This window comes from Talpa europaea, assembly GCF_964194135.1.
Source record: "Talpa europaea genome assembly, chromosome: 12".
NCBI lineage: Eukaryota > Metazoa > Chordata > Mammalia > Eulipotyphla > Talpidae > Talpa > Talpa europaea.
In genome coordinates, this window is record NC_140079.1 from 14,573,725 (window position 1) to 14,598,626 (window position 24,902).

Genomic DNA, 24,902 nt, shown 5'->3' on the forward strand with positions numbered 1-24,902 from the left:
ATAGGATGTCTGAGCTTTGACCTTGGAGCATGTCTCTCTTGAACTGATCCTCAAAGCTAGAAATATCAGAGCAGATCTGAGGTTCAAGAAATGGTCAAGAGCATTATGGAAAGTAACTGGTCAGACACTAGGCATCTCCCTTCCCAGAAGGATGTTCTGAAGGATGTGTCCAGCCCTGCCTCAGAGGGCCCTGGAGGCAGTGCCCACAGCTGGCATGGAGGGAAGGCCGTATTCTGCCTCTTGTGTCACAGGCTGGATAAGAAATGAAAATTGAGAGTAGAGTTAAGGAACAGTTTTGCTCAGACTTGGCTAAGATTCAAGGGAAAAACTTCAAGATTAAATGCCCTGAAATCATAAGTTCCATTAATATACCCGGCACTGTGCCATGTGCCAGGAAGGCAAATCTGTGCAAAAGAGAGCTGACCTTGACCTCCTAAAGTGTACAGTCAAGCAGAGAAGACAAATAGTAAATGAAAAAAAGGTTTGAGAGGTGTTTCCAAAGGGAAATGCAGGGTACTACAGGAAGAGAAGAAACTGTGGGGACCCCACTCATTGACATGTTCCCAGATGACCCCTCCAAAACCCATAGAGCACCCCATTACCTCCTGGAGGCACCATGGGCCTGCTACTGGCTACAGTAGACCTTCGTGTCCAGGTAATCAGGGTGGATGTGAGTATCTCCCAAGGCTGAACTACTCATTCCTCATCTGGAAAAAGTGCTGCTTTAGACCAGGTGCCTCTGGGACTCAGATTTGCAATTTGCGCTGCTCTCTAAGTTCCCAGTAGACTCACTTGCTCCATTGACATTCTACCACAGGCCCTATCCCTGTCCTAAGGCAGTGACTTATTGACAGTCACCATTTTTTCCAACTATTAATAAGTAATAGCCCATAGTTAATTTTAAAAACAGCTTTTCAGACAATGAAGTTTAAACCTCAGAGATACCCGGCCAGGACTGGGATCTCTCCCCATCTCTCCCACCTCCTCACCAAACTGTTTTCTATTAGAAATATTGTTCCACATCCAGAAGAGCCTCTTGTCCACCACCGAGTGGATGAGATAGCCTCAGGTTTCACCCCAGCTGTTTGGATTCCTCCAGGAGAGCTCAACTCCAGTGCAGAGAAGACCACCATCACTCTCCTGGCTTCTTGCCTGCCCCCTCCCTCTGTTGCCTCTAAGTAGCAAAACTGACTGGTTCACTTCCATTTTCCAGCCTTCCCCCTAGGAGAGGTGATAATGATCAGAAAAATAACTAACAGGCAGCAGCAGGAGAAGGAGGAGGAGCACAGGGCCTGGATCCCTGCCACAGTCCTAGCCTTCCAAGGACTTGCACTTGGTTGCTAGGGGCAAGATATGTGGAAGGAATTTGCAGATGAAGGACCCTGAAAAGCCACACGAAGACACAATAATAGAATAATGATAATAATACCCACGGGTGGATACTGGCTAGCTCCACTTCAGGGAGCCTGCTGCAGATGCCGGAGTACAACTGCTAATCCAGAGGAACAGCAGTATGACCTTGGATAGGTCATTTTAACCTTGCTTAAACTCTATTTCCTCATCTGTAAAGCAGGTGCATTTTACCTGAGGCACAGATGAAGAATGATATGATTTAATGTATATGATAGTTTATGACAAAGTACAAGGAGCAATATAAATTTGATGGGAGTTGTTATTATACCTGTACTTTGCTAAATGATAACATACAATGCTTTTGTTAGATAATGAGAGAGCCTTTCTGATCCTCTGCTTCATGACAGATTGTCCTAGAAAAAAATCTGGAACCTATCTCTCATAATTAATCCTCAAAGGTCAAAAAAGTTGGCTCTCTTCTACTTAATGTATACAAACTTTGCAATACATATCTTCACATAGGCTAAAAACAATTACAAACAGTCATTTTAAGTATTTTATAGTAATACACAAATGCAGCTGGGTTAGATAAGATTTCAAATTTAAATGTGAGTTCTTGGAAGATTCACTCACTCTTCTAGTCAGTCAACACAAATTTGATTTCAGGATCTTTGGAATTTGATGTAATGGATTTTGACTTGCATTTAAAGAGGGCTTCAGCCATGTTGAACACACAGGACGTGCTGAGTACACAGTCCTGATCCTTCTATAATCAGAGGACATAAGGACCGCCTGCCTCATAGTGTAAAGAAACCAGAACCCTGAGTTTTTCCTGTTAATCCCTGACCTTGGGCTTGCCTCATTTCTGGAAAAGGTTCAAATACCCTTTTATGTGTATTTATCTTTCTGAGCTTCCTTACTCACATTCCCTGAAAAAAACACCCTGTTTCTAAATGGTTTATAGACAGCTTGATAGAGCTCCACAGGGTGGGGTGTTATGAGGAGAAGCAACCTCCAGGCCTGCTCCCCTCAAACCCACTGATATGGTATTGACTTGAGTCGCACTGCCTCAGACCATTCCTTACAGGCCTCCCTGAGAGGCTGGCTGTCCCTGCATCTTAGGGTGGCAACTACCCTCTTTTAGAGTGGTTAATGACTTATTAATTTTTTATATCATTCATTTTTGTACAATAATTGGTTTCTCCCTGCAGGTGTAGTCCCCATGGCTTTCCCACCACCATGTACCCATTAGCCCTCACCATACTCCCTTGTGGTTGCCCTTTCCCTGTTTTGACCCCTGTCCCTGTCCCTCCCCTGCTTTAACCCTCACACCTACGGTCAACTTGCACCTTTTGTCTTTTTCCTGACCTTTTGTTCAGTTTCACTATATTCCACATCTCAATGAAGCCATCTGGTATTTCTCTTTCTCCTTCTGGCTCACTTCACTTAGGATAATCCCTTCCAGCTCCATCCATGTTGCTGCACATGGCATGACTGTAACTTTTTTGATCGCTGAGTAGTATTCCATTGTGTATTTATGCCACAATTATTTCATCTCTTCATCTGTTTTAATTTGTTAATTTTTAAAAAAGATTTTCCCCAGACTCTTCCTTGATTTTTCAGCAAAGTTACTCCAAAGCCGGAATCCAGTGCTCACAGCTGGAGCCGGGCCCTGGTGGAGGTTGAGCCTGTGGAGTGCAAGAGTCTGAGGCTCCCCAGCTGGTGGAGAACAGTTTCTGCCCAAGGTTCCCACAACTCCACATGCGTGTGGGTCTTAATTCTTAGCACTCAGCCAGCTATATGAGGCTGGCTTTTGTAGAACTGATCTAGAGTGACCAGTTTCCTGTGATTTCATATATGATCATGTGTGTGTGGTTGCATTTGGTCCTACAACTTTTTTTCCTTCTCTTTGAAAAGTTGAACCAAGTCTTTAGGCACCTGCTATCTAACTCCTTTGGAAACTATTGATAAGTTAGATTGTGACTGGACTTAAAGCCAGAATTTCACAATCCATCTTTTTCCATATCTAAAAAGAGTGGAATTGAATTCAGAATTGTGTTTAGAATTGAGTCAGAACAAGTAAGGCTTCTTCCAGGCTTGATGGAATAATCAATTTAATTCAAATCCAATTGTAGGACATTCTTTGGGAAATGTTGCCTCGTGTATACACCATGTGTGGGTCTGCATTTTAAGAATCAAAATCTTCTGGGGCCAGTTCTGTTTGCATGTGATCTCTTGTTCTTTTGCCCAGTTCACTTCTATTGCTTTTGTAAACATGTCCATACAAATTTGGAATTCCAGCTCACAACTGTTATTCCGAGACAGAGGCTCTGGACTGTCACTCCCTGGTGGCAGCAGCCTTCCTGCCTTTGGCCATCACAGCAAGCTCATTGCTGAGGTTCAGTGCTTCCCACACGACATGCCTCTGAAAAAGAAAGGGACAACATTCGTCTCCAAGATCAGTTTACACCCTGCACCACTTAGACAGATGTAATTGTACTTGCTTGCGTTGTTGATATCCGTTACCTAGTAATTAATGTACTCTCTCCCAATTCTGTTTGAGATGTGTTATTAAATTCTCAGATCTGTCCTGCTGCTCTTGGTTTAGTCTCTACGCAGTGGGAAGAAATCCTTTTCCTTACCAAAATTTGCAAAGCAATTTGATCCAGTTTCTTTTGTTGAAATGCTGAGTTAATTATATTTAACCACAGATGATAGTAAAGTTGCATTAACAGCATTTTTTAATCAATGGGAAATGTTTAGCTTGTGTGAGGTGGGGAACTAGAAATCCAGATGGGGGAGAGACCAGGGAACCAATTCCACATGAAAATGTTAACTGTGTGATTAAGCATAAGCTTTTTAATGGAGTTATTACAGGATACTAAAGAGACCTTTATTGCATGAACTTGGAGGCAGAATGGAAATTCATTTGTGAGCCTATTGAGGAGGAGAGCAAAGATTACCCGCCCCCTTCTTTCTTTTTCCCATCTCCAGATTGCTTTGCAGAAATAATAACCAGCTTGGGGAACCCAGGACAGGATTGACCTGGTTGAGAGCCACCATATACCAAAAACAGACACAGAAGACTATTGTTGATGTGCTTTAATGGGCAGCTAGTCGGACCTGTTTACCCACCTTATGATGCTAGCAGATCATTTCAGCCTGCCTTTATTGGTAGAACAATTAGGGTTGAACTCTCCCCAGTGTAAAATCAGTGGTGCAGATTGGCTCCACATTAATAATGCAAAGAGAAAAGCTGTTTGCTTGGAAAAAGCTAGAACTTACCTTTGCCTGTCTCCATGGCAGCTTCTCAAAAATATATTGTTTTGAGTTTTACCTCACATAGAAGAGAAGATATATATATATACATTTACTTGTCATTTGTTCGCTCATCTTTCTTGAGGCCCTTGGGTATAAGATGACTGTCACTTCTAGGAAGACATCGGTCCTGGTCATTTTACAGTGTTGTTTCAGAGTAGATTGGGAAATATTTTTCACAGCCTGTTTTCATTAGTTCGTTTGATGATAAATTATTTTTGTTGATAGGATATACCATGTCTACCATTTTTTGATTTCCAAGTGTCTTCATTTTTTATGTCTTCATTTCTTCAGCTCTTTTATAGATCCAAAGCTTTTTTTCTAGAAAATTCTGTAAGTATTTTTGTGGTCTTTTCAAGGCCTTTGCATGTTTCACGTCTCAGTAGACAGTCCTAGCAGTCTGATGCTGGGCAGGTGGTGGTGTTGTCTTTTCAGGGAGGAGGAGGCTGAGATCAGAAAGACATCCTAGGAGTGGGTATTTGCTCTTGAATTTTGTTTTTTTTCAATTTCTACCCATTATTAAAACTCTTCCCATTCTTAAAATAGGATTGCTGTCCTTTGGCCACACCCCTTCTCCTCTCTGGTTTTCTGTGATGGAGTTGCACAAAAGTGTGATAAGGATAAAAAAGCATGACAAAATTCAAGGGAAAAGGGACAGATTATATCTTTCATACTTGACTTCTAAGACACTTCCAAACCCCAAGATTGTAGGGCATGTGTGTTTCAAGGAGATGGTTCTGCTAGTGATACTGAAACCAGTACCTAATACTTATTTAACCTGGAAAGGTAAAACAGAAGAAATACACTGTCCAGATGTAAAGAGGATATAAAAATGCAGCATTATGTTCTCAGTATTTGAAAAAAATATCCAAAGATTGAACTCTAAAGAATCATTTTGAGAAATTTGTCTCAAACAGGGGGGACAACAGGGGATTTTTGTTCTAATTTGTTTTGTTTTACCTTTTCATCTTTAGGCTGCTTCTTTGAGTTTTATTTTTCTGCCTCCTAGACCTATTTCCTTATAAAAGGAGAGACTAAGAAAGCTAAAGGGGGGAAGAAGACATTTTTTCTTATCTACTACATTGAGTAGACATTGGAAGTCATGAATCACAGTTCTCTTGAGTGGAAAAAAATCATTAAGCTTGTCTTCCAACACTGCTAAAAGCTAATTGCATTAAAATAATTATTTATGCTGTAAATAAGGGCCAGGTAATCTGAGCTGATGTTACTGCTGCATTGTGTTTGTTTAGAAAATCGGCATCCATATAATTAAAAGTAAAATACAGCGCAGGTTTGTAGAAGGTGGAGAGAAGAAAGGTAAATTAATGAGGGCTGGCTACCCTCATGTGCCATAAGATGTCGTGCTAGCTTAGTTCAGGTTATCTCATGTCACCCCCACTACAAACCTGTCAGGTAAATGTTGTCTTCATTTGACAGAGGAAAATAGATGTTCAATGAGGTCAAAAAAATTATCCCAAAGCACACAGCTCTTAAGTGACAGAGCCAGAATTGGAACCCAGGTCTCAATAACTACAAAGACATCACCCCCCTTCCACCACCAATATTGTTCCCCTCGGGGGAACTTGGAGGAGCCTTATGGCTTGAGATGCATCATGAAAAGGGACAACTCATTGCCCTCCCAGAGCAAATAGTGAATTGGATTTAACAATCACTATTCACTTAGGTGATCCATGTCCTCTGTACATGTTTAAGTTGGATTATATGCCCTTCCTCCCCCTGCCATATTCTTATGGTATAGTCCTAACTCCCATCTTTGAAACAACCTTATTTGAGAATAGGGTCATTGTAGATATAATTAGTTAAGATGAGATCATACTGGAATAGAGTGGCTCCCTAACCCAATATTCCTGGTGTTCTTATAAGAGGGAAATTCGGAGACAGATGTGCACCCAGGAAGAATGCCATGTGAAGGTTAGAGTTATGCTGCTACAAGCCAAGAAACTACCAGAACTTAGGAGAAAGTCCTGGAATGGATCCCTCCCTTGCCCCTTCAGAGGGAGCATGGCTCTGCCAGCACCTTGATCTTGGACTTGATCTGTTATTTCAGTCATTCAGTGTGTGCTATTGCGTTTCAGCAGCTCTGGCAAACAATTGCAGTGCATCTCACCTCTAATTTCCACTAAATCCTTAGTCTCATTCCCATTAGTCCAGGCTGGACTGTTGACACTTCTTCCAAGCTGTCTTCACAGACTTAATGGCAGAGTATAGGACCTGCCATCAAAGCCATCTTATCTCATGCATGAACAAAGCTCATCCCTTCTGCTTTCCAAATAAGTGTCCTCACCTGTATCCCCAGCAGCTCCCCACCCCACCCCCAACAAACTTGTCCTCATTATGATCTGGAATTATTATTTTCCATGCTACAATGGATTCAATAAGTGCTCTTCGGTGGGATGTCAGGATATTATAACTTGAGGATTGATCTCGGTATGTTCTTTTGTCTGAGTCTTTTATTTTGCCTTATATTGTTTATTCACAGATTTTAGAAGATTGCACATTTTGTTTAATTATGTTGGAGACAGACTGGCATTTTAGCTGTTACAGTCTGTGGGAGAGGGGTTGATAGCAAAAATTATGTGGAGTTTAAACTGTGTTCAGTGAAGGAAGTGGAAATGAATAAAGCTGTTTTACCATGAAAAGTAGGTATTTTGCCTTGGATCTTGGAATGTATTTTTCCCCCCTTCTTTGCTGGAAATGTTCTAAATGCTGAATTGTCTATTTTGTTTGCCTTTTACAAGTCTGACTGTTATAAAAAGGAAATTTGTATCTGTATTTGCAAATTTGAGCCTGGCAGCTGTGTTTTGAAGGCTTAATCTGGGATCGAACTGAGATGCAAATGATGTCGAATAGTTTGCCCATGATGTTGTCAAGTTTTACTTTTTAAAAATACGGCTCGTGGCAGCTCTAGTCTGTACATAGGGTCTACTGAGTTTTAGCTTTTTAAGTAATGGGAAATTTTAAAATAATGTTAACTCTGGAAAGCAATGGCTTCTGGCTGCAACCTCCCTTCATGCATAACCACCATCAGACCGGACAGAGTCCCTTCCCTGCTCTTATTACATTAGCCATGTTTTTGATTAGTGGAGGGAAAAAAAAAAAAACTCACAAACCACAAAGCTTTCTGTCTCCCATGTCTGTCAAAATGTGGCTGATTTAATTTGAATGAAATTTTAATTAGAAAAATTCTGCCAAGATCCAGCCCTGATTTGAATATTTATAACTATGTTAAGATTCTCCGTAAACCTGGGGTCTAATTTGAATTGCTCCCCTGGACCTCAGCCCTAGTAGTACAATAAGAAGGGACTGCATGATAGTGCAAATTGCCCACACGGTGGGCTGGAATGGGAATCCTGATGGGAAGCTGCTACAAGCGTGTCCTCTGCTGTTCTAATAGCAGCATTTTGTCCAGATACATTCTTCAGGCTTGTGAGCACTTAGTTACGGGGGGTGGAAAATGCATGACCGATTCTAGCACATTACTTGGAACATACACATTTTAGGGACAGCTTGAAATGCTGGAAAAACCATGGCAGGAGGAAGCAAAATCTCCATCGTTTCATTCTTTCCTAGTTGAAGTCTCATTTTCTTGGATTTAACCTGCAGAGCCTCAGCTCCTTTATCTCTAGAACAGAGGACTATAGGATGTGCAGGGCCCATGGCTGGTATCCACCAGCCTCTGTGTGTGTGTGTGTGTGTGTATATACACATGCACGCGTGTGTATGCAAGCGTGTGTGCATTGCATCCCAGCTCTTGGGCAGTGGGTTACCGCAGATTATGAGTTGAGTTGGCACCCTTGGTGAGGTACAGAAGGGACAGTCTCTGAACTTGGAGTTTTATACCCTCTGACTAGCTGAAGGCCAAAGGCCACTTTCCCAGATCATCCCTTGACCCAATAAAGGTGCTGGATGTGCCAGAAAACCTCTGTGGCATGTTAGCTTTGTCATTGTGTTGTTCCGCGCAAACGCTGTGTGCCCTGAGCTGCAGAATAATGCCTTTAGCTAGACAATGGAGTTCTCATTATGGTCTGTGTTGATCCAGGAGATGAGAAGTTAAAAATCCTAAATATGTATGATTATCAATGTATAGTCCCTCCTGGAGATTCCCTGGCAATTCTGTCCTTTTTTAGCAAAGCCATAGCAACTGAGAAGACCCTAGCAGGGGAATTTAGTTTCCCTGCAGTGGTTCTGCAGACTCACAGCCCCCTGAGCACTTTCTAATTGATTGCTGTTTCACACTTACTGAGATCTCCTCTTTCCGAGCTAAGACTCCATTTCCTCATCAAACTCCAGGTAGTTCTAAGCAACCTCAGTTTCCTTTGGTAGTGTTTATGCAGAGGAGCACAGGTTGTGCAGAAAGGGTCTTTGCATCTGAAATAAATCTGTGAAATTTCAGTGAAAATACAAAAAAGAAAGAACATCTGTGATTTGTTCTAGTAAATGTTGTCAACAGGTAGGACTGTGACTCCTGCAATGGAGGCCTTATGTGCATAGGGCATTGATGCCCCAGCTCACGCTTCAACCTGTCTGGCCCTCCTGAGCCCAGAGGCATGGAACTGCCCCCTCCTGGCTCTTCTACACACCCATGCACAGATTTTAAAGGTACTGCAAATTGAGAGTGAAAATTTTCACATGCTGCTTAGTATTTTTTTACTTGTATATGACATAGAGAAATCAGGCCCCATTCATAGTTTCACCAAGGCAAAGACTAATAAAAAGGTAAAGAAATGGTGAAGCGAAGCATGCATTTAGGTGGATTAATGTAGGGGGAACCCATCAAAGGTGGAAATATAATATTCACATTTACTCTCACCCCACCAACATTTACTCTCACGGCCACCAACACCTGTGTTGGTGTGTGTGTGTGGGGGGGGGGGGTATTTGCATATCATTTGGAGTTCATCAGGCTTCCTCCTTGTAGCCCATACAAATTAAAAGTCTCCAGAGGTACCTTGGCAACTAAGGTTGCTGGGTGATGTCATGCCGTGGTGGGAGATCTGTGTTTCTTAGATTGACTAAAGCCTTTGAATACTGACTTTGATATGCTATGCTAACCATCTGGAGACATTTTACAGTTCTTGTCAAAAGGTTGACTGAGGTCTCTAATGCAACATGAGAAGTTGATGGAAGCTTAATAGAGTTTACCAGTTGTGCTGATTTGTGAATGACAGCACCACAATAACCCTTGGTCCAAGAGATGGCGGCTGTGTGTACTGTTTGAATGGAGGTGGCAAAGAGTAGAATGTGAATCATGCATTTTGTAACAATTTGGAAAGCATTTGGATTGTGTACATCAACACTAGTTGGGAAACTTCACCCCTCTGGTTACATGTACCCCATTGATTTATTCACCTTGCAGGAAGTTCTTTTAAAGTAGGAGTTTTGTACATCAACCCCATTCCCCCATAACAGATGTGGTATATACTTCAATATACCACATGTGTGATTTGGTTTTAGACTTAGGGCAGGCCTAAGCGGCTACAGAATTAACCTATATGCCCCTAGGGTCTTGCTAAGAGGCAATTATGACCCTGGAAGCAATGACTCCTCAAGCTTTTCTCTTTGTCTTCACATGAAAAATTAGCTGACTGTCTTTGTTTTTCTGTTTTGCACAATACCATTCTCTGTTGTGAAAAAACATCAGCCAGGAGTCTTATCTGTACACATATTTATATCCCTGTATTTAAAACCCAGTACACTTATGCTTATATATAAATACACATATATAAAAATACAAGAGAGAAGGAAAGAAGAAAAAGGCAAGAAAAATGAAAATGAGTATGCTATTTAAGTAAATGGGAGGCAATGCAGAAGCCAGTGGGTGGGTAGAAGAGGAAATAGAGAGTAAAGAAAAGAGGATGATGGAGTGTGGGTGGTTGGACAAACAACCACCAGATGCTGGTGTTTTTGATAAAATACAACATGTCCTAGAAGAACAGCATCTAACCATCAGTGTCTCTCTGTTGGCAAGAAGTCAGAGTGGGGGATCCAGAGATCACAGTGGGGTCAGTCAAATCCTTTCATAAATTGTGGGTAGCCCCAGCTATGGGCCAGGAGTGGGGCTGGTCCTGAGGGTGCCCAGATCAAACTCAGGGCTAGTCCTTGAGAGGCTTATAGGTTTAGGAAGAGTGAAGTGTGGCCTTTTAAAAGCAAAGGTGTGTGGTGAAGATCCCTTAGGTTATTCTAAATTGGATTGTTTTGTGTTGGGAGTGAATGCAAGGAAGTAGCAAAAGTCAAATAGGATGCCAGGTGACCAGCAGCCCATCAGAGTTCTAACTGACCAAATTGCCATGTTTTATGAGAGAGCAGATGAAGCCCTATTTGACCACTATCTTGTTCCCTGACATCTTGAAAAACCATCCTGTATATTCTGAGGTCACATCCCACCCCACCTCTGTGACACCCGCTGGTCTGGGAAGGATAAGCAGAAAACACTCCGTGGTTTTCAAGGGAGATGTGATGGGCTCCTGCAAAGATTACTTTTCTTTCTGAGTTATATCTCAAGATATGAGACATCTGCAAATCGCCCCATTGTTTGCTTTTTGTATGTTTAATTTATGTGGTTTTTCTCTGTGGTCACTGGGATGGGGCCAAATTTAGCTTAACGAATTCCTAAAGGCAGATACAACAAATGCTTTCCAAATGTTTCCATTGTACCATAAAAAAAAATACACTTTATTTCCCAGCCTATGGAGGGAAGCTTGACGTTTAACCTTTTTTGAGGGTTGCATCCTTGATGAAAAATTAACATGCAGAAGGGCATGAAAGTGATATGCTGCTTTGGGTTTACCAGGAATGATAAATTTGGCTTTGGAAGGTTGGGATTTATAGTCCTGCTTCATCTTCTCCAAACCTCTCAATAGACTTTCTTGAGTCTGACAGTGTGTGTGTGTGTGTATGTGTGTGTGTGTGTGTTGGGGGGGGGGGTCATTGGCAAGATCCCCAAATGTTATCTCAAGCATATTCTGGGATGTGTTTTCCTGTCCGCCAGATTCACAGATTGCATATTTCAACATCTCTGGTTGGAATGTCTGCAGAACTGGTGTTTATCACACTCCTGGGCTGAGTAGGCGTGGGGCAAGCTGCCGCCACATGGGTGTGCTTGAAGGGTATGAACTCTCCAGGCTGCTCTCATCCCAGGAACCACCTTCCATGGCCTGAAATTCCTCCAGGAAGTAGGACAGGATAGCTTTATCTTCCAAAAGCCACCATTAAAAGTCATCTGAAAGGAGCCTCACATTTTTCTTCTAGGACATAAGTGACTGCAATTCTGAGGGGAGCAGGAGGAGGTCAGGCCTCATGGTGGGGAATGAAGGGAGATGGTTCAGGGGGAGATTAGACCTGCCAGGGCAATGCTGAGCCTTGTGGGCAGGCAGAGAATTGAAAGGATCAAGGGCGACTGAGGTGGGAATACCCTACCTGCCCATCTCTCCATTTCTGCTTTTCTCTTTTATCTCTGTCTTGCTTAATACTGTCATATTCTTTCTCCCATGGACCCCTGGCACCCCTCAAAAGTATGCCAAGAGCAGCAGTAAAAGAAGAATTCACTGGAGGGGAATGGATTGGAAGAATGCTGTTTCAGAAAAGTAACTATGTAAATGGATAGTTGAGCTCTAAAACGAAGTCCTTAAAGACAGTGCGGGATTTAAAAGCCTAGAAAGAAGCAGGAGATACACCAGACAGATGAAATAAATGCAAATACAGTCCTCATATTACAAATTTCCATCTTCCTGCCATTCCCTCTGTCTTAGAAGAGAAAAACAGAGAAGGAGAGAAAGAAGGTGAACCTGAGAGCAGAGGAAAGTGAGGGAGACCAAAAAGGAAAAAGGAAACAACAAAAAAGAACCCCCCCCCCCAAATGGAGACAAAGGCACAGGAAGGTCAAATAACTTAGAAGGAGGAGATCCTCATCTTGCATCACACACCTAGTGAATCAGTGTTGACTTAAACAAGGTTCATCTCCCAACACCAGGCCTGGTCCTTGGCCCTGAGAGATGATTTGGACACCCAGTGTATACTTCATAGCAGGCTGATGCTGCCTGGGGAAAGCCAGCTTCCTGGAAACCTGCAATGTCTCCATACCTGTCCTGCCTCCTGTCCACAGGACTCAGATGGAGCTCCCTCACTCTGGGGGCTTATTAGCAAATTTTTTCTACTTTTCTGCATGCTACCAGAAAACAATCTGGTTTGCTTGTAGATGCAGGATAACCAAAGCAAGCCTGTCTACTGGGATCAGAAGGACAAGCTCAGCAAAAAAGAAAGCAAACTAATTTCTTCCTGGCTACAAGGCATGTAGCTCTTGGCTGACCTCAGCACAGAAGCTGTTTGCTGGGTTTCTGAAGAGTGACGGATTTGGGGGTAGAGTCCACAGTGGACACTGTGTGGAAGAGTAGGGAGGGAGCTGTGTTTCAAGAGGACTGACCTTTGAGGAGCTGAAACACATTGGTCTAATTTGCAACCATTCCCAGCCTACTGCTGCTGCTGGGCTGACAGAGCAGGCTCTTCCAATGCATCCTTATAACCCATCATCAGAGCTTGGGTGGCAAGCAGGCCAGTGGTACATTAAAGTGTCCCTTGAGCTTTTCAGAGCTGATGGTATGCATCTCTTGTAAACTTGCATTCAGGAGAATCATTTCAGTAGCTTGAAATTTCATGATGGGAGTATTTACACCACAGAAACCAGGGAGTACCACAAATTAGGGCTCCCCCACCACCATGATAAATATTTACTGGCGTGCCCCTGGGCAGGAGGCAAATGTGATGAAAGTGTATCATATATCTGTAAAGCCTACATCATTACCCATTTTCAATGGTTTTAGAGCCTACTCTTGTTTTCTGTGAGAGTAGATGTTTATATGTGCACCCCCCAACTTGATTCCTAAGTAAAGAATTCACCATCCTTTTGCTGTGAAGTAAAATGAGAACACATTTCCATTTTCAAGGTTTGTTTAAGAATTTTGCAACAAGTTGAAGGAAATCACGTCTGCTCAGCTAAGCAATTTGGTGTCTGTTGATAGCCAAACAGCCTGGAAAATTATCTTTGCCTCAGCTCACCCACTGTGCAAAGGAATGATGCTGACAAGCTGGCTGCTTCCAAAGGCCTATTGTGTGGAACTCGGCAACACGGTGGCGAGGGAGAGGCAGGTATATGATTTAGCCATCTTTTTCTCTGTCTGCTTTGCTTAATAAGAACACAGCCAGATAGTCTCTGTGTGACTTTTCTATCAATACTTGGTTCATTTCTTCTCTCTCACCCCTCAGGGATTGAATATGATAGACGGTAGACAATCACCAAGATTTAGAAAGAGTTTCCGACAAACTGCATGGAAAGTGTTAGAAATATGAGGATGTCTGAAACCTCCTTAGCATGAAATGGTGAGATTTCCTTTGCTTTTAAATTTTGTCTCTTAAAATATGGAGACACATGGCTTTGGTGACAGTGTGTCTTGAAGCAGCATCCTGGGAAACCAGAGAAAGTAGATAGGGAGGAAGCCAACTCATCAATATTGCAGAGTCAGAATGTTCATACTCAGTCTCTAGGATCATGTAAATGAATAAACTGGGGAGCTGGAGGTTATGTGACTTCCATGAGGTTAGCACATTGAACAGGACTCCAAATTCCCGGCAGCACAGAGTAGCAGCAGCATCTGCTGCTTCTGCCCATCTCACAGTCACCATTGTCCTGCCAGACTCAGGTGTAGACTGTGTGGAACATTCTTCATGCTTCTCACTTCATCTGATGTGCATTGAACATTGACAGGGCACAGGTATACTTGAACACCTCAAGGTGGACAGAATGAGAACATACTTCCCCTGTCCTAAAGGAACTTACAGTCTCATCCTGCAGAGACAAGTGTGTTTAGCACTTCAAAGTGTGCTGAGCACTTCAAGGTTGAAAGGCAGGAAGAATCATAGTTGAGGCATATGGCCATCTCTAAGATCCCTTCTTTGGAAAGTGGTAACTAAAGAATGAAAATAAACTACTGTTGGTAAAAGCTAGAGGATGGAGTCTTTGTTAGCATGAGATGTGGTAGTAAAAGAATTACAAGGCATTCTCTGCAGTGATCTTTCAAAAAGCCCAATGTCGGGGTGCCTCACCCCAGGCGACTCATGGAAGTGGGAGCATGATGGGCGAATACCCCATTGCCGGGGACACACTTCTCTTAACATCATAGTCTTATTCCCTTCTCTCTACCCCTAGATCTAGACAGCAGGGATCTGTACTTTGAGTAGGAGAAGTAGAAGAAATCAGTCTTCCATATGCGGTCCCACTGATTATTGCAAGCCTCATGGTCTAAGAGACAGGAAATGGACTTTGATGCAAAACAACCCCAAGTCCTTGCATCCCGGCTCCCATCCTCCAGCTGTGTCGTGTAGGGAGACTCATTAACCTCTCCAAGTCTCAGTCTTCTCAACTTTACAATGGGGTAACAGCAGCCTCTCACAGAAGGGTATGTGGGGTTCAATTGCTCACTCTGTGAGCCTGCCGGGCCTGTCCTGAGGCCCAAAGATGACATTTTGAAGCATGACACTCTGGGGAGCTGGTGTGTGTTGTACCAGGAGGGGGGCCTCCTTCATACTGTAGTTTCTCTTCACTAAACAAGAATAAAAATATCCCTGCTCTGCAGTAGCAATACTGATTCTTCTACTGGGGCTTCTTTGTCAATTTCTCAGCTTCACTAATACTATAAAGATGAGTTTCTACAGCCTCAGCTGAGAGAATCACTTAGAGGAATCCCTGAGACCTGAATGAGCACATGTGGTGTGGAAAGAGCCCCAGGCAGCCTCTCGGGCCTTGGGCTTCCAGGCTGCCCACTCTCCTACCCAGGTCGGCCTGCTGCCCTGAGCTTGGTTGGCTGGGATGTAGCCTGTCTGGTTTCAGCACATCCAGGTTCTGAGGCCCAAGTACCTGCTTTGAATATGAGCAGCCCTGCGATGATATGACCAGCTTTTCCTTAGGGGAGGATTTGCCTGTGGTTTCATTCAGATGGCCTTCCCTCTCCTTGCCAGAAATAGGACTAGACCTAGAAGCAATCAGGGATCCTTGAGGTACCTGGTGGTCCAGTCTCTCTGATTCTTTGATTTCATTACATTGACAGATAGCCACCAGGTTAGACCGACGGACTCCACTTCATTTTGACATGATAGTCTCCAAAGTTTAAAAATTATTTGCATGAGATCACTTAGCCACTTTAGCTTCAAAAAGTATGCCTTGAAATAGGCCCCTGGGGTACATCCAGAACACACATATCTGAAGCTTACTACTGTATCAACCCAAGAAGAAGAGAAGACAAATGCAGACAGCAATTTCTTTCTAGCTCTTGGTTTTCTTATAGCCCTCGTTATAATGATGCCTTTTGGCAAAACACAGCTTACTGTCCTCAGAGTTATTCATATCTCTTCCCTGCAGTCCACAGGGATTGCTTAACACTTGGAGAAACATCAAGCTTTTTGACTGTACCCCAAGGGAAGTAACAGCCCTAGTAGAAGAGTAGTCTGTCTTACTCTATTTCTCCAACTCACTCTCCTACCAGATGATAATATGTCCAGGGACCAGGGGGAAGGCATGAGAGCAGTGCATAGGCTCCACCTGTGGAATTCTCAGTGTTGGGCAAGTAAAGGGTGCAGGGAAATGGGTCCAATCATTTGCATCTCCCACCACCCAGCAGCCAGCCCTAAAGCTGCTTTTCTGGCCCACCCATAGTGTGACTGACAGCTAGCTGGCACTTCTCTGTCCTGCCTTGTCTTAGGGTTATTAATAGTAATGATGACCACTGTTTGCAGAGTGCCCCCTGGGCACAGGCACTTGCCTGTCATTCACTGAGCCCTCACTGCCACTCGGCAGGCAGTGCTGTCATCTCTGCTTCACTGGAGAGGAAGAACTGGAACAGCAACAGCACCTTGGAGGAGGGACCTATTCCCAGCTCAGTGGGTGATGCATTAGATACTGGTTGTTCTATGTGGGGTGACCAGAACTTCAGCCAAGGGACCATAGTCCAGGGACCACCTCCAGAGGGTGCTGGCAAGAGGTCAGCACCCCCTAGGTGCTCCAGGACCCCGGGCTGAAGGTGGCAGCCCTGGCTTCAGATCTGGGTGGGGCTGGAGCTTCTGATAAGCAGCCTCGATCAGTGCAGCATGATCCAGAAGGAGGTGGGCTACACCCCCACCTGGCAGGCCTGGGACAGGCAGCCTTGTTGACAAGAAGATGGGAGGTTGGGGGAACCCTTTGAAAAATTGCAGCTTGGCCTCTATCCTATGGCCATGGAGGTAGAAAGGCCCTTAAGGATCAGTGAGTCCAACACTTTCATTCCACATGAATAAACTGAGTTCTGGCAAGCTAGAATGACTTACCTCAAGTCCTGGGAGTGTTGTAGGGGCAGGAGCAGGGCCAGCACAGATGAGGGCACTGGAACCAGACCCAGATCACCTGCCAGGTGGGCACAGCCATCCTCTTCCCAGTGCACCTCACAGCCTCGCTTTTAGGGATTCAACCACACATTTTCATTGAAACGATTTTAAAATACATTTTTTAACCAAGTAGTCTAAGAAACAATATTCACCTCAGGAGATAAAGTATAAATGGAAGGAGGGATGCTGTCAGGCAGTGCAGAGCATTTATTGGAACCTGCTGGGTATAAAATCAAGTACAAGGCACTTTGAAATTACTGAAAGATCTGACCTCTCTCTAGGTAGCTCATAGGCTAGCTGCTTGGTGTGATTCTCTTATTCACTTTTTCCCTCCAATTTATTACTTCAGTCATCTCTTAAATAGTGTTATCAATTTCAAAGTTTAAAACCAAGAAACTTCCAGCTGCAAATTATTGAGCCAGCCTGAAGTTGAGTATTGGAGTGCTTGGAGGTGGGGCTTTTCTGTGTGTGGGTGCACCAACCACCTGAGCAGCAAATGAGGTCCCTGGCTGGTTTCCGGAGTATCCTTTGATCCCAGGGGATCAGTGCCCTCAGAAGAATGAGCTGTGATGACAGGCTGGCCTGGGTCAGCTGGAATTCTCTTGATAGTTTGAAATAGAGGAAACAACAGAGTTTATAGAAAAATGTGTTTGTACATTTTCTTCTAGACTTCCTACCTGCAGGCCATTTGTAGGGAATATGTAAGCCATGGAGAGCCACACTGGTCAGAAAGATGTATGATTTTAATGGGAAAGACGTCTGCATGTGTGCAATGGTTATGAATCCCCACATTGAGGGAAGAGCTACTAAATCAGCAAATGACGTTTCTTTTAAAGTGAGGCATATGCTGTAGGGAGGGGAATAATCAATAAGCAAGCATAGAGATACTAAGAATAAATAATAATCTTTTATATAGAAGAGGAACATTTGTCCTTGGGACTCTGCAGCTTTGAAAGCAGGGTGAATTCAGCTAGGAATTGTTTGGAACAATTGGAAGTTTTCTTTTATCAGTTTCAGCAGGGGACTGAGAGCCTGGCTAATGTTCCTGTAGAGGTTTGAAATTCATCAATAGGACAGAATAAAGGTAAAAGACAGGTAGTTCCTTATACCATGCATCAGAAGGCTTTCCAAGCTTAAAAAAAAAAAAAAAAACTGTCATTGAGCGCTGGGTATCCCTTTTAACTGTCATTTTGTAGATACTAGAGCAGTAATTCATCTTGTTTTGTGATTTATAGCTAATTCGGATTTTCTAAAGACTGCTTTTGTTTCAGAACCCCGAAGTCTCATTTTTAGGAAGACGGTGTCAATTCCTCATTCACCCCCTGATTTTTTTTGTTCCCTTATGGGTGATGAGGATTTGCACTGAACTGCCAGATCATCTCCCTGCACTGCATCCATTAAGTGGCTGGAACATTCACCTGTGGAAGCTTTAAACATGGGTCCTTATATAGGGTACATATAAGGACTGACCTACCTAGCAAAGCAAGAGAAAGCCGGCTGAACTGATGCACTGACAGCTATTGAGAGGTTCCGTTTGTAATGTAGGAGCTCTCACCCTGAGCTAGGTGGTCCAAGGATGCCACACTGTGTTAAGGGCAGTGACACCCACTTATAACTGCCTATACTTTTAGTGTAACATCCATTTTGATAGCTCATTTTAGAAAATCACAGTGGTTACATGTGTATGGGTTTTGAGTGTAGGGTTGTACTTCCTGAAGTGCTAATGTGCTAAACTTGAAAACAAATGCATGCAATAGGAGTTTCTGCAGAGCTGAGTCATGTTGCTTAATGTGAGAAGTGACAAATAGGCAGGGCAATGTAAGAATGATTATAAAAATCAAAAACCACAGGCATGAGCTGGAAGAATTTAAATGGTTTTGATTTTGTTTGCAATTCATCAGTTAGCCAAGTAGATTATCGACTAGGCCAGCGGTCCCTAACTTGGCTGCATATCAAAATTATCTGAGGACCATTTTAAAATTAGGATCACAGAGCCTGTTGAGAGTTACTGAATCAGAATCTTCAGGGGTGCAGCAAGGAAATCTGTTTTTAATAAGCATCCATGAGCTTCTTAAGCAGGTAGCCTGAGACCTTTCCAGGAGCTACATGCCTACATTCCAGACACTTGGGAGCCATTAGCCTGGTATGAACCATAGAAAGGAATAGTCAAAAAAGGATTTTTTTAGGGCTTACTAGGTTCCCAGAACTATGCTCAGATAGTGGGAATGCTTCCAGAATTGAGTCATTTAAACAGATATTAATACATTTCATTGTAACACAGCATTGCTGTGATGGAGGTGCAGGCTAATTACTATGGAGCCACAGACGATGGAGTGACCTTCATCCCTCCTTCCCCCCAAATCCCTTGCTATTATGGCTTCCATAGCCTTAGTAGATCCTGGGGGAAGATTTTGATGGTTAAGACCAGGAGATTGCCCCAAACCTTCCCTCTAACTGCCTGGATTGATTTTCCATGGAAGGAAGAATCCAGAAATACCATTTTAGAAAACTGTAAAGGAACACTCTCCTCTGTCTGTGACAACCCTCTTAAGAGATAATCCAGGACTCACTGAAGGTCCCGGTGTTAGTCCCTGAGTCTAGTGCACGCACCAGGAGGGATGAGGTTGTTTGCACTTGGAATGGGTGTGAAGCAGTCAGCTTGGTTGGTGATTTCTGGAAGGCAGAGAGAAGCAGCAGAATTAGCTAATGGAGTGCCTTCAGATTGAGGCTCTTGAGGCTGTCACTCACTCTACACTAACATGTCATCTAGATAGTTCCGCCTCTTCTCTTTAATGACACATTCTTTCCAGACTGCAGGTTTCAGCTCTCTTTGCAACTGGTATCTAAGGGAGTTCCCCAAGGTGGGGGAGGCCACCTCTCTGAGTTCTCCAGTAAGGCCTTCCTCTAAGAGGCAAGAGAAAGTCAAACTGTTCTGACTCTATTAGAGTCTGTGCTGTAGGAATCTAGACCCAACACTCTGGCTTCCTGCTGTGGGTTCTGTGTCCTCTCGTGACATTGCAAAGGGACCTTGGTCCAAGACAAGAGCCTTCTCTAGACAGGAACCCATTTTGATCTTTCAATAGAGCAGGAATAAATGGAAAGGAAACAGAAGGTAAAAAGTCTTGGATGTGATAGTTTTTTTTTTTTTTTTCCAATTTTATAACCTACTAGAAGTTTTTTGGGAAAGCTTGGGTTTCATCATCACCTAACATGTAACTTAACGATCCAGTGACTTTCAGACTGATGTGGTGTGAACTGGGGATCGTAGTGTTTGCATGCCCGCATAGACGTGTGTGTGTTAGTAATAGTAATAGCTATCAACTCTTCAAAACGTGCCATCTTGCCTGAGTGGATTCGGTCAGAAATGTTTCATGAAATGCAAATCTCTGTGCAGCCACTACATTGAGAAAGAGGAGTAGAGAGTAATCACTCACCCCTCCAGAGAACAGGATGAAATTCAGAGACAAATTCGGTGCCCCTGAGGGAGTTACGCACTACTGGTGGGATGATGTGTTCTTTTTCCTCCAGCCATTCACTCAGGCATTTGTGGCCCTTTAGTAGACTTGGTTGTCAGGTTGTCACTGTTTAATAGCTTTTTATAAGATACTGGCATCTTTAAAGGCCAAATCATGATGCTGACAACTATGACTTGTTTATAGAAATAAAGGCAGCTGGCCTTGTTAAAAATAAAGTATATTGCCTGAATGAGGAATATATATTTATTGGCCAGAGTTTGTCTCTGCTATTGTTGCATGTGTAGAACTTCTGTCTGTCTGTTGGTCTGTTTGTCTGTCTATCTTACAGAGGTATTCAGAAGACCCACCCCAGGAATTGGGGGCAGGGGTGGAGGTGGAGAAGAGGTGATTGAAGGAGAATAAACACAGGGAACCCACTAGAGGAACACAGGCATGTTGGGGAGATCCCAGCCTACATGAAACTCCTAGCTCATCCTGTCTCCATCTGCATTTCAAAGAGACCTGCTGAGTGGCCTCCAGGACCACACAGCCCTTCTGATAGCACGCAGGCACTTAGAGGGCAGCAACGCTTACAGACTGTCAGTGTCGGGATCTTTAAAGCTGTGTGCAATGGATTTTATGCAAAGAGTTTCTTATGGGACTAGAAGGGGCCTGAACGTTGATTGCAACACAAATCATCATCGTGTGTGTGCTCCATTCATTTAAATATGTTCAGATTGCTGTTAGAAGTCAGGACTTCTAGGTTTGGTAGCTACCAGTTCAATTTGGAATAGAAGTTACTTCTGGCACCCCCAAATTTAGCTACCATTGAAGTTGGTTCTATTTCTAAGGAAGGACAATTCAATGATAGGTAACCTGAGGTCTTTCTAAGGAACCTAGTTTTTTCTCGTCATTGTGACTTGACACCATTTTGAAATTTAGAGGTTAGTTCCCAAAGGAGAATTCAGTGTTGTGTGTGTGTCTGTGCGTGTGTGTCTGCATGTGTATGTACTCACTGTACCCCACCCAAGTCCTCGGTGCCAGAACTGCCAGATGCAACCACAGTGGACACTGTAAACACTCATTGACAGGAAAAGGGTTTGGCCTACAGAAGTCTCCCACAAACCTCCCCGGAAGAGAGAATTTGTCTCATTGTAGGTTTTTCCTTCTCTTTCAGGGGTAAATTCAGAAATAAGAAAGTTTAGTTACATAGTTTAAAAGTTGCTCTAGTGAGGAGAGTCTGTCCCTGGGAGATCCTTCCTAAAAGAAGATTCTGCCTCCATCAGATGAGCTTGGATGTGCTTGCTGCTCATGGGCAAGCCTCGTATCTGGCCCTGACCTTTGAATGGCAATGCTGTCATTTCAGTCCTTGAACATCAAAGCCTGTTAGGACATGATAGCATGGGAGGGGGCTGTCTAGAATGTTTCTGTCTTTGATTTCACAGCCTGGATTTCAAAGGCTCTGCTGCCTGTTGGATAAAGCAAAGTGAGTTTGTCAAGGACAGTTGGGTTGGGTCTGGGGGAAGAAAGATGTATGCATCTAAATGAATGATGGAAGAACTTAGTAATGGTTGCTTAAATAAGAACACTGCTACAAGAACAAACCCCCAACAAAATACTACAAAGGCTATCATAAGGATCTCATTGCACAGGTAACTTTTAGGATTTATTAACAGTTCTTCAGGTTGCAGAGCCTTATTCTAGGCAAGAAAAGAACATGATTAGCACATGAAGAGAGATCCAGCTGTCAGAATAAATGGGAGCATTGTGTGTTTGGTTGTTTTCTCCCAACGTTCTTATCCCTACCCATTGGACCATTTTCTGCAGCCTCCTAATGAGATACCCACCCTGTGATTCATTGTAAGTGGAAAAGACTGATAACAACCTAGAGTCAGCAAGAGGCTTTGCTGTTATTAGGCATAAAAATCACAAGGCAAAAATACTAGGAATGAAGATGGAATGTCAATAACCAACCTGGGGGGTGGATGGATGCTTGTAGGGTTCTTCTAGGCCCCCTAAATCACACTGTATGCCCATTCTCCTCACCCCTCTCTTCCTGGGCTGTAGCTGCTTCCAGTTCTGAGTTCCTGATAAGCCATAGTGATAGATAGGGCATTTCAGCTCTTACCCTAACTAGTAGGTGCCATCGACAGCTTTTTTATTTATACCCTAACTCAAGAAAGCAGCACAGTTATTTCCCAGAATAACAGATGAATGTTTTTGTAAAGTTATTATTATTTAAATAGCCAGGTTTTCTTCAAAATGTTGTATAATGTCGTTTTTGTATTATCTGTTAGGTCATGCACCATCTGATTAGGGGTGACAGTGACTGAGGGGGTAGGGAGTGGACTCTCCCTCCAGCAGACAATGAGCTCCAACAGGAGCCTCTGTCCCACAGACAAGCCACAGATGGCCTCTTAGGAGAATGATGGCTTTGAGAGAGCACCAATTGATCGGCCTTGCCAATAATCCACTTCAAATGCCTACCCTGTGGGGAAGCCAGCACCAGTCACAACTTTCATCTATCACCAGATAATAATTTTAATACCAACATTTTTTTAAAAAGGCAATATGGCTTATCCAGAATCCAAATTGGGGGTTGAGAGTAATCCACAGATGGGGAAAATCTAACTCACAGTTTTTAGCCCAGTTGCTTTTGGTGGCTGCCTCCGATGCTGAGTGCTAATGTGAGAGGGGAGGGGAGCAGGTATGCATGGAGGCTGGTCCCTGGTGGGAGGAGAGGGACAGAGAGAATTTAGTTCAGGAGGCAGAAGGACAACGGCAGGTAGAAGAGTTTGTCCTGTGGGCACCTCAGTTTCTAGCTCCTGTTCAGAATCCATGTATCCCAGGTTTGAGTCAGTATAACACTGAGTAGAGTTTTTTCTCTGTTTATATCCCTACTTCCCAGTTTGTCCAGCACAAAGTCAATCCCTTATTCGTGAAAGTTGACTTTCATTGAGACTGATTTTAAATACAGGGCCTCCCTGGTGGTGCAAAGGGTTAAGTCACAGCACTATGAAGCTACCCATAGCCACTGCAGCACAAGTTTGATCCCCAGCCAGGGAGGTGACCCACATGGCGCAGCAGACCTCTCCTCTCTCACCTGCTGCTCCCTCAGTGGTGTGTCTCAGTAGATCCGCCTGTTCTGCTCCCCACTCTGTCTCTGGTGAATCCTTTCACCCTCTGCACCTCTGGCCTGTACCCCAGCTCTTGTATGCATAAATAAATACATTTTTTAAAATACATACATACATACATACTACAGAGCTAGGACTGTGGAGCCACCTATGCCTGGGTCCAAATCTACACAACACAAGTCAGACCCACACCTGGGTCTGACACTGCACTACACTTACCAACTTCATAACCTCAGCCCATTACTGAACACGTGTCCTCAGTTTCTCCATTTGTCAAATACCATATCACAGCACCTATCTCATAGGACTGTTTTGAAGATTACAAGAATTCAATAAACTGCTTAGTCTGGAGACTGACACTTAATCACTATATCTGTATATCTTTGTTTGAGAGTATGAATTTTTCACTTGACAGAAACCAAATTTAACAATTCTTCACACTGGTTGTTTGAGAGATTATAAGCCTTTGTATCTTCAATAGCCCAGATGTGCTTAGAGCTATGAACACATAAGGACATTTTTGAAAGACACGGGCAGGATCTAAAATTCTCAGGATGAAGTTGCATGCTAGCATTCTCTAAATTTCTATTTTCTGGGTGTAAAGAATATAACATCTGCAAACAACAGCTGGACAAATATTGAAAGATATAATTCCAACTTCTTGCCATGTTGGCAAAAGCTGTTGTCAGGGAGGGGAATGATTCGCCTTGTATCAGTACCTTTTTATAACTGGAAGAAAAGAAGCTCCGTGAGTCGTTTTGTCAAGACTGGGTTTCAGGAGAGCAGACCTAAAAAAAAAAAAAAAAAAAATAACAACAATGGCAGGACTCTCCGGGCAGCTATCAGATAATATGCAGGAATTCATTTGCTAAGAAAGTCTGGGTCATCAGCAAGATGGATAGATTTTACATTGAAGGTCTATCTGGAGGACCTTCGAGGAGTTCCAAACATGTCTTAGAGTCCTTGCCCCACATTTCAGTAGTTCAATTTCAGGCAGAGTGCTGGGCTGGCATCCGGGTCTGAAGAGGAATCAGGGAACCTGAGCTTCTGTTACAATGTGGCCCTGCTGTGGGCAGTCCTGGGGAACACCTGCACTAGCAGAGCTCCTCCTGCTGTTGTCCAGCTTCCCAGCTGCACTTCACAGAGAGAATCTGCATGAATTGACTCTTTTAGGATAGAGATGAGACGAGAGCAAGCCAGGCAACTGCTCAGG

General features: G+C 43.4%; 1 protein-coding gene across 24 annotated transcripts in view; it reads left to right on the forward strand.

Moving 5' to 3' along the window:
• The window catches only part of NCAM1 (neural cell adhesion molecule 1), a gene marked incomplete at both ends in the record, with an annotated part of 293,646 nt that overhangs the window by 196,218 nt on the left and 72,526 nt on the right, over positions 1 to 24,902 (forward strand). The window lies entirely within an intron of this gene.